Raw genomic sequence first — 9,023 nt, 5'->3', positions numbered from 1 at the left:
TGGAAAATCTTGGAAAACCCACATATTTAAGCTAACCCCATTTCAAGTTTGGCAGGGACATTCAAAAGAAGGAACTGAAGTCTGCAATTTCCCTTTCTTTCATTTATTTAGTGATGTAATAATGTAAATTTTGGAATAAGAGATTTAATTTCCTGCTTAGACTAGGATGCATATCATATAGTTTAAATTCCTGCAATATCCTGTTTATGTGATTCATGCATTTTATTTCAAAAGCACTAAGGATGTACACGAATGGAACATGCACCAACTCTTAGGGAGTTAATGAACTCGGTGGAGTCTATATTTACGACCCTAGTTGGAATATGGACGAGACCCAGATCCATCATCTTCCTACTAGTCTGTGATCATCGCAAAATTTTTCCTCTCTGGTGGTTTCTCTCTCTTCCTTCTCTTTTCCTTTTCTAGCCTCTATTTTTCTCCTTTTTGAAGGGAGAAGAATAAAAGAAAGAAAAAGATAAAGAGAAGAGAAAAAGAAAGAAAGAGAGAAGAGGAACTCTTTTGTGGGTTTTCACTTGACCTTAATTTGAAAATATTTAGAAATTTAACTCGCCTCCGTTTTGAAATATTGCGGGAAAAAATGGAGAGACGGGATTCGCTCATCGGTACGAGGTTCGACCATTCCTGACGCCTTTACCAGGGGTAATCGAACCAAGGATCGAATCTATGCCTAAATATAATCTAAGAATTTATCCTAAAGATCTAAATGTACAAAGAATCATGCTTGTGCAATGCAAGAATGTATGCTCTTTTGAAAATTGATTTAGAAATTTCCAAGTATTCTGAGATAAACTTGGTAAAGGAGTGAAGAAATGATTTAATCTAACTTAGAACTTGAGATAGATCAGAGGAGTTCTAAGTTTTTTTTTGAAGTAAACCAGAGTTTTGAAGGATAGATCTAGACTTTGAGAAAGAATGATTTGAAGCTTTGAAAAATGAAGTTTTTAAAGTCAGAAATGGACTTTGAATTTAATCATGGATTTAAGAGAAGAAGATGAAGTTTTTGAAGTTATATTGAATTTGAATCTTAGAATGGGTCTGAGAAAATCAAATGGTATTTAAGAATAGAAATGGATTTAGGGAGTTCAAATGAGATCTGAAAATGGACTCTGGATTTGAAATCTAGAATTGGGAATGGAATTGGATCTTAAAATGGATTTAAGATCTGGGATTTGAGATCTGATGTAAAATTGAGTTCTGGATCCTAAGATGGATTTGGATCTGAAGTCTGAGATCCAAAGTATGATTGGGTTTTGGATCCTAAGTGGGAATTGGATCTGAAATTTGAAATGTAGAGTTGGACTCTGGACCCTAAAAATGGATTTGGATCTGAAGCCTGAGATCCAATATAGAATTAGGTTCTGGATCCTAAGATGGATTTGGATCTAAAGTCTAAGAACCCAAGTAGAATTTGGTGTATAGATCCTAAGGAGGAATTGGATCTGAAGTCTGAGATCCAAAAGTGGAATTGGAGTTAAATTCAGAAGATGAATCAAGAACTTCCAAGTTTAAATTGAACTTGGAAAAAGGAAATTTAGAATTTTGAATATACAAACGAATTTTAGAGTCAAATTAGACCTTTGAATTTTTGAAATTTAGAAGATGAATCAAGAATCTCAAAGTTAAATTGAACTTTGAGTTTGATTGGAGTTTTAAATATAAAATGAATTGGAACTTCAAAGTCAAATTGAACTTTGAAATCTGTTTTAAATTTGAATATAAAAATGACTTTGAAATCTCAAAGTTAAATTGAACTTTGAGATTGAAAATGAAATTGAATTTGGAAATAAAAGGATGAATTGGATTTTATAAAAATTTGAAGATAGATTGAGGAAGATATTTACATTACTTGGAATTTTTGAAAAAGAAATTTTGAGAATATGATGCAGTTTTGTCCTAAATGATGAATGAATTTAAAAAATTTGAATTTTTAGATTTTGAAAAAGCATGTCTTATTCTTTAAATGAATCTACTTGTTTTTAACCAAATCTTTCAAAATGAGTCAAAACTTAGAGTTTCAGTCAAAACAGGACTCTGTTTAGAGAGTCCTAGTTGGATCAGGACTCTGATCCTGATTTCAATTTTGAGAGAATCATTCAAAAATCTTTCTATCTATCAAAACTATTACACTTTTATCAAAGAATTTTAAAATTTTGGAATTTTATTCCAGAGTCCTGATAAAATCAGGACTCTATCCAAAATTGGTTTTCATACTTCATTTTCACTGGTTTTCAAAAGCTTTGCCCAAATTTCATCATTTGCTTATCAGAAAACCAAAATTCTTAGAGTTCTGATCGAATCAGGACTCTTTCTTAGAGTCCTAATCAGATCAGGACTCTGAACCAAAACTTCAATTTCATCCTATTTTTAACTGTTTTTCAAAATTCTCTCATTTGTTTTCTTAGAAAATCCAAAAATCTGAGAGTCTTAGTTTAATTAGGACTCTGTCCCCAGAGTCTCAGTTGAATCAGAACTCTATTTTATTTCAATATTTGTTATTGTTTTCACTGTTTTCACGAGTTCTTTCATGTCTTTCAGAAAAATACAAAAAAAAAATCTAGAGTTTCAGTCCGATCAGGACTCTGTCCCGAAGTCCTAGTCCAGTCAGAAGTCTGTTTTTACTTCCATTTGCGTTCCTTTCTATTTGGTTTAAAAAATTAGGTTATTTTGCAGAGTCCAGTTAATTCACGACTCTATTTCAGAGTTCTGATTGAGTTAGGAGTCTAACCCTCACTGTATTTTCTGACTTATTTCACCATTTTTGATAAAATCTTTTCAAAAACTCCTTCATTTGGCTTTTAAAATCCGAAATCTCAAAGTCCTAAAATTTCAGGACTCTAACTCGGAGTTCCAGTTCGATTAGAACTCTATTTTTCAAAAATTCTGAATTTCAACTATTGATTATAACCCCTTTTCAAAGATATTTTCAAAGTTTATTTCAAAATTTTCAAAACCTGATGTGGGCCCACTCAGTTGGCGCCATATCCAGAGGAGTTCTGACACAGTTGGAACTCTGTGCCATTTCAAAACTTTTAATTTCAAGTTTACTTTTGAAGATCTTTTGAAAATTCTCTTAATTTCAAGTTTTAAAATCGTTTTTGAAAATTCAAGTGGAGCCCACTCGATGTGGCGCTACATTTGAGAAATTAAGGGTTAGACTAAGGTTAGTCAGTGTCCTGGTTAGTTTTAGAAATTTAAAAGAGTCAAAATCCATTTTGAAAACCTATTTTAAAACTTGATTTTCTTAAACTATTGTTTTTAAAGGTTTTAGTTAAAACTTTAAAAACCAAATGTGGAAAAACGCCAATTGGCACCATATTTGAGGGTCTTTAGGTTTAGTTAGGAGTTTAATTAGGTAGTAATTAGGCTAATTAGGCTAGGAGTTGATAGGTAATCTTCCACCAAAATATCCCCCCCCCCCTTTTTAGAATCCAATTTTTTTAAAACTCTTAATTTAACCTAAAAAAAAAATTATAAATAGAGACCCATAGGGGGTTGATTTTTCCATCTCTCTCCTTGGTGATTATTGAAGCCTCTCTCTCCTCTCCAGCCCTTCCTCCATTGCTGCAACCTCAAGGTAATTAGTTTATTTAATTTCTTAGTTTTATTTAATATTTTTCATTGTTTTAAAGCAAGTTTAGCCATTGGTGCCATCTCCTTCATGGATTAAACCATGGATTCAACCTCAAGAACCTCAAGAACAATTCAAGAAGATGATCTAACCCTGTTTTATTGTTTTTTCAGGGATTTTAATCCGTTAGAATCGATTATGGCATCATTTTTCATGTTCTTAACCATGAAAACATGTGATTTACCCATTAAATGGGTCAAATCCATGATTTTTAAGGTAAAATCAAAGTTCAGCCATGGATTCCCTGTATTTTATTTATTGATTTGCTTATTCATGTTTATTACATGTTTTCCAGCATAGAAATCAATTTTATTTTACTGTTTTGGTATTTTCTCTATTGTTTTCATTGATTAATGCATGTTTTATTGAGTTTTATTAAATTTCTATGTGTTTTAAGCTTAGATCAATAAAGAGCATGTTAGTTCGTATTGAAATACTCACTGTAGATTTTGGATTTTTTATATGTGATACACGAATATGTCAGTGAACTACTTTAAAAAAATCAGATGTTTTAGGATTCGAAAACCCTGTTAAAAAAATAAAAGATTAAACCGTGATTTTCAATCGTTGTTGAAATTCATAGGTAACTTGCAGTTGTGTTATTTCTCTCATCTGATATCTGATTCGAGATTCGTAAAGTGCAGTGGATTCCTATTGAAGTGAACTATTTACTGTGAAATTTTGATAATTTTTAGCTTCTGTTTAGTATTTTTTTTGTCAAAGAATCAGATTTAAAATTTAAAACTCGTTAGGGTTTACCAAAACCCTAATCTGACTTGTGTTGATCATAGATCTCAGACCGTAGATCCAATTCATGATCTGTAAAAAAGGAGTTTCATTATTTTTATGTCTACTATTCACTGCTGAAATTTCAAAAACTTTTGATTAAGTTTGCTATTTATTTCTGTATTTTCAACCCGAAGTAACTGTTTTAACCCATGTTAGATTCGTTATATTTTAGTTCAGATTGCTGGAAGGATTTCTCCCTAACCAGAGATGATTTTTCCAATATGTAAAAAGGTAAATTTCTGTTTTTCTGTTTAGTTTACCTCTGTAAAATTTAAAAAAATTTCATGGTGAATTGACCCCTAATTCGAGTCTAACTCTGAAACTGGTTTGTGACCAAGGGTAAAAATAGCTTATTTTAGGGTTTTAATGCATTTTTTGAATTAAAATAATGTCAAAAATATAATTTTATGATTTCAATCTAGTTTTAGGGTGATAATAATTTCATGTGACGATTTGTATTAAATTTGGAATTCATTTGATGCTTGAATCAATCAAATTGCAAAATAGGGTACCTGAAAGATCTAGAAACACTGCCAAAATTGTGATATTTGTGATATTTCTTGATTTTCATGTATAAGCTCATAATTTTAGGGTTTGTTTATGTTTAGAATCATGTTAGGATGTTTCATGTTTGATTTTATTCTTATTTCAATCATAAACCCCAAGTTTTTACCAAAATCTATTTAAGAAAACCCTGATTTCAAGGCCAGTCTTGCTATCAGGGGTAATTTGGTCATTTGACCTCAATTTCGAAAGTCTAAACCCTAATTTTCTCATTTTTAATCATGTCATATCATATTTGGTTTAATTTATCCTTATTTGAATTTTAAAACTTGCATTTTACAAAATATCTTTCTGAAAACCCTGGTTTCAAGGCCATAGTCTTGCTTCAGGGGTATTTTGGTCATTTTGACCCCAATTTCGAATTTTCAAATCTCATCTTTATTATTTTCTTAGTTTTATTTCATATTTTATTAAGTTTATATCAAGGAATAATGGAAAAGGGCTTATATCTAGCAAAATCCAGTAATTTCTAGATATTACTGGATAAATCTAGAAAAGTCAACATATCTTTACTAACAAGTTTTCTAGTTTTGCAGGGACATTGAAGACTTTACTTTACTTTAAATTCATGTATTTAAATTAAATTAGTGATGTAAATTGTAATTAAATTTGGAATAAGAATTTCAATTCCTGCATAGAATAGGACTGTATTGCATATAGTTTCAACTTTGATATATAATTGTTATGTTTGTCATTCATGCATATATTTACAAATTCACCATGGTCTACATGAATGGCACATGCACTAGCTCTTATGGAGTTGACAAACTCGGTGGAATTTGTATTTATGGCCATAGTCAGAATACGAGTGAGACCCAGATTTGTGATCTTCGTATTAGCCATATTCAACCTATACTCTTAGGCTAACTTCAAAATGCACTGCATTTCTAAAAAATATAAAAGGATTTTCTCAATTCCTCAAAATCAAGTCTTTCAAATCCATATTCATTCATTTCATTAATTTGCAAATTCCAATTTCAATTCAGAGAAATCAATTTTCTCAAAATTTCTAAGTCTTATTCAGAAATTGATTTTCTCAAAATTTTGAGCTTTCAAATGATATTTCAAGTATTTATCAAGTTCAAATCATGATTTTCCAAGTTATATATTCAATTTCAAAGTTTAAATTTAGAAAAATCAAGTTTTCCAAAGTTATTTGAAACTCCTCAGAAATCGATTTTCACAAAACCTCTAGATTCTTCAGAAATCAATTTTCATTTTCCTCAGAAATATTCTTTCACCATGATTCACAATTTTCCAAGTGACATCTTTTCCAAGATTTTTCCAAGTATTTCAAATCTCAAAGCAAACATCATGTTTTCAATCTGCATTTTCAGAAAATTCATAGCACATGCCTAATTCTTTGTGCATTTAGGAAATAGAACATGATTTAGACAAGTTGAGCAAAGCTAAGTACACTTTTGATCATTTGTTCAATTACCCCTGGTAAAGGCGCCAGGAACGGTTGAACCTCGTACTGACAGGCGAGTCCCATTTTTCGGAATTATCCTGCATTTTAAAACGGAGGTGAGTTATTTTCAAAAACTTTTTCAAAGGTCAGTTTGACTTGCAAAAAGTAAAAAAATTTGCGATGATAACAACAGATCAGTTGGCAGATTTCCTGCTGACAGAAGAGATCAAGGCTGAAGATGACTTTCCCAACGATCGCATCTGCAATGTTCAAGAATCTCCAGTTTGGACCCTTTTCTTTGATGGAGCCAGGAATATGTATGGTATAGGGATTGGGATCTTATTTATCACTCCCGAAAAGGAGATGATCCCTTATTCCCTCAAGCTCAACTTTCAATGTACTCATAACATGGTTGAGTATGAAGCTCTAATATAAGGCCTCAAGATTTTGCAAGACTTCAATGTTAGGAGAGTACATGCCTTCAGTGATTCTTTGCTTGTTGTTAGTCAAGTTAACCCTGAGTGGCAAGTCAATGATTCAAAATTGATTTCTTATCAGAAGATTGCCTTAGCTGTTATAGGCAATTTTGAAAAATTTCAGCTAAACCATGTCAAGAGGGAATACAATCATATAGCAGATGGTCTAGCATGTTTAGGTTCCATTTTATCATTCAAAGACTGTGAATCTTGTCGTTCCTTCAAAATTGGCAGACTTGATCAACCTGCCTTCATTCCAGCTAAACAAATAAACCAAGCCACTCAGAAAGAAAAGCCTTGGTACCAAGATATCAAAGACTTTATTGAGACCGGTGAATTCCCACCGGAGATGTCGAGAAGGGAGCAACGTGCGATCCAACACATGTCAGTCCACTATTTCATCCTCGCCAATACTCTCTACCGTCGTGGGTTCAGTTCTGAGTACGCCAGATGCTTAGACATAGATGAAGCCAGAGAAGTTGTCCAAGAGGCACACGAGGGAATTTGTGGTGGTCACGTCGGCTACCAAACACTTGTTAAGCCGATCATCCAGGCAGGATATTACTGGAAAACCATGCAACAAGACTGCCATCATTTCATGAGGAAGTGCGTCAAATGCACACACCTTCCATTCATGCGCCAGCCGCATATTTTCAGTATGTGGTTTCTCCTTGGCCTTTTTCAATGTGAGCCTTCTACATGGTGGGTCCAATTACTCCTGCTTCTAATGGCCACAAATATTTTCTCGCGGCTACAAAATACTTCATCAAATGGGTCGAGGTTGTGACTCTGCGAACAGTAGAAGTCCGACATGTGGTTTCTTTTATTCACAAGAACCTTCTTTGCCGTTTTGGCGTACCACATGATATTGTGTCAGATAATGGCAGCCACTTCAAGAATGAGAGGATTAAGACCTTCTATTTGAAGTTTAGGATTCATCATCATTTCTCGGCTCCGTACTATCCTCAAGGGAATGGTCAGGCAGAGGCCACCAACAAGATTTTGATCCACATTTTGGAAAGAACTGTGAAAACAGACCGTGATTGGCACGAGAAGATGCACGATGCACTTTGGGCATACCAAACCACCATTCGGACTCCAACCAATGCTACTCCTTCAGAACTTGTTTATGGGACCGAGGTAGTATTACCTCTCCACGTTCATAAGCCCGCATTCAAGTTTGCATCGCTCATCGAGCTCCCACTTGATCAGTATCAGCAGCAGAGGTTGGTACAACTTGATCTTTTGGACGAAAAGAGACTCAAGGCAGCAGAGCATGCTTAGGCTTATCGTCAGAGGATAGCTCGACACTATGCCAAATTATTCATTGAGAGAAAATTCTGAGTTAAAGATTTGGTGCTCAGATCGACAACTCATCTCAAGCATCGACCACGGGGCAAGTGGTCACCCAATTGGGAAGGCCCTTATGTGGTTAAAGAAGCATTGCCTCACAATTCATATCGTCTAATCAACGCAGATGGGGTGGAACTGCCAGATCCAATCAATGCTCTGCACTTGAAGAGATTTTATACTTAAAATGTTCATTCTAGCCTTTTGTACTCTTCAAAGAGCCTTTTCAATAAAACAATGATCTTCTGTCATTCTCATATTCTTCTCCATAATACTGGGGCATTTTATTTTATATATACATCTGTCTTCCTTCCATCACATGCAGACATGATCAGACAAACTCTTTTTTTCTTAAATCTTATCAATTTTCAGTTAATCTTGTTATCCTTATTAGTTTCATCCATTTTTATTCATTTTTCAATTTGGTCAAATTTTCATCGATTTACTATTAATTTTATCAATTTTGATCAAGTTTTATCAAACTTTTCATCAATTTTTAAAATTTTATCAATCTTTATTCACATACCCTTTCAGGTTAAGGGATAAACCTGATGCCTCTTTCCAATGAGGTATTCCTTTCCTCTTTTTCTAGCTCAGGTTAAGGGATAAACCTGACCCTCATTCTTCGAAGTATTCCCATTCAGGATAAGGGATAATCTTGATACCCTCAAGGGAGCAACAAAGCTACCTATGAGAATTCTTTTCCAAAACAAATTTTCATAAAATTCAACAATCTTTCTCCTTTTTTATCAATTCTATTCTTTTCTCCTTTCACTTTAAGGGA

The sequence above is a fragment of the Nuphar pumila genome, chromosome 14, assembly GCF_984573655.1.
Source record: "Nuphar pumila chromosome 14, dmNupPumi1.hap1.1, whole genome shotgun sequence".
NCBI classification, from domain to species: domain Eukaryota; kingdom Viridiplantae; phylum Streptophyta; class Magnoliopsida; order Nymphaeales; family Nymphaeaceae; genus Nuphar; species Nuphar pumila.
The sequence above is the reverse complement of the archived record's forward strand: the minus strand, read 5'-3'. Positions refer to the sequence as shown.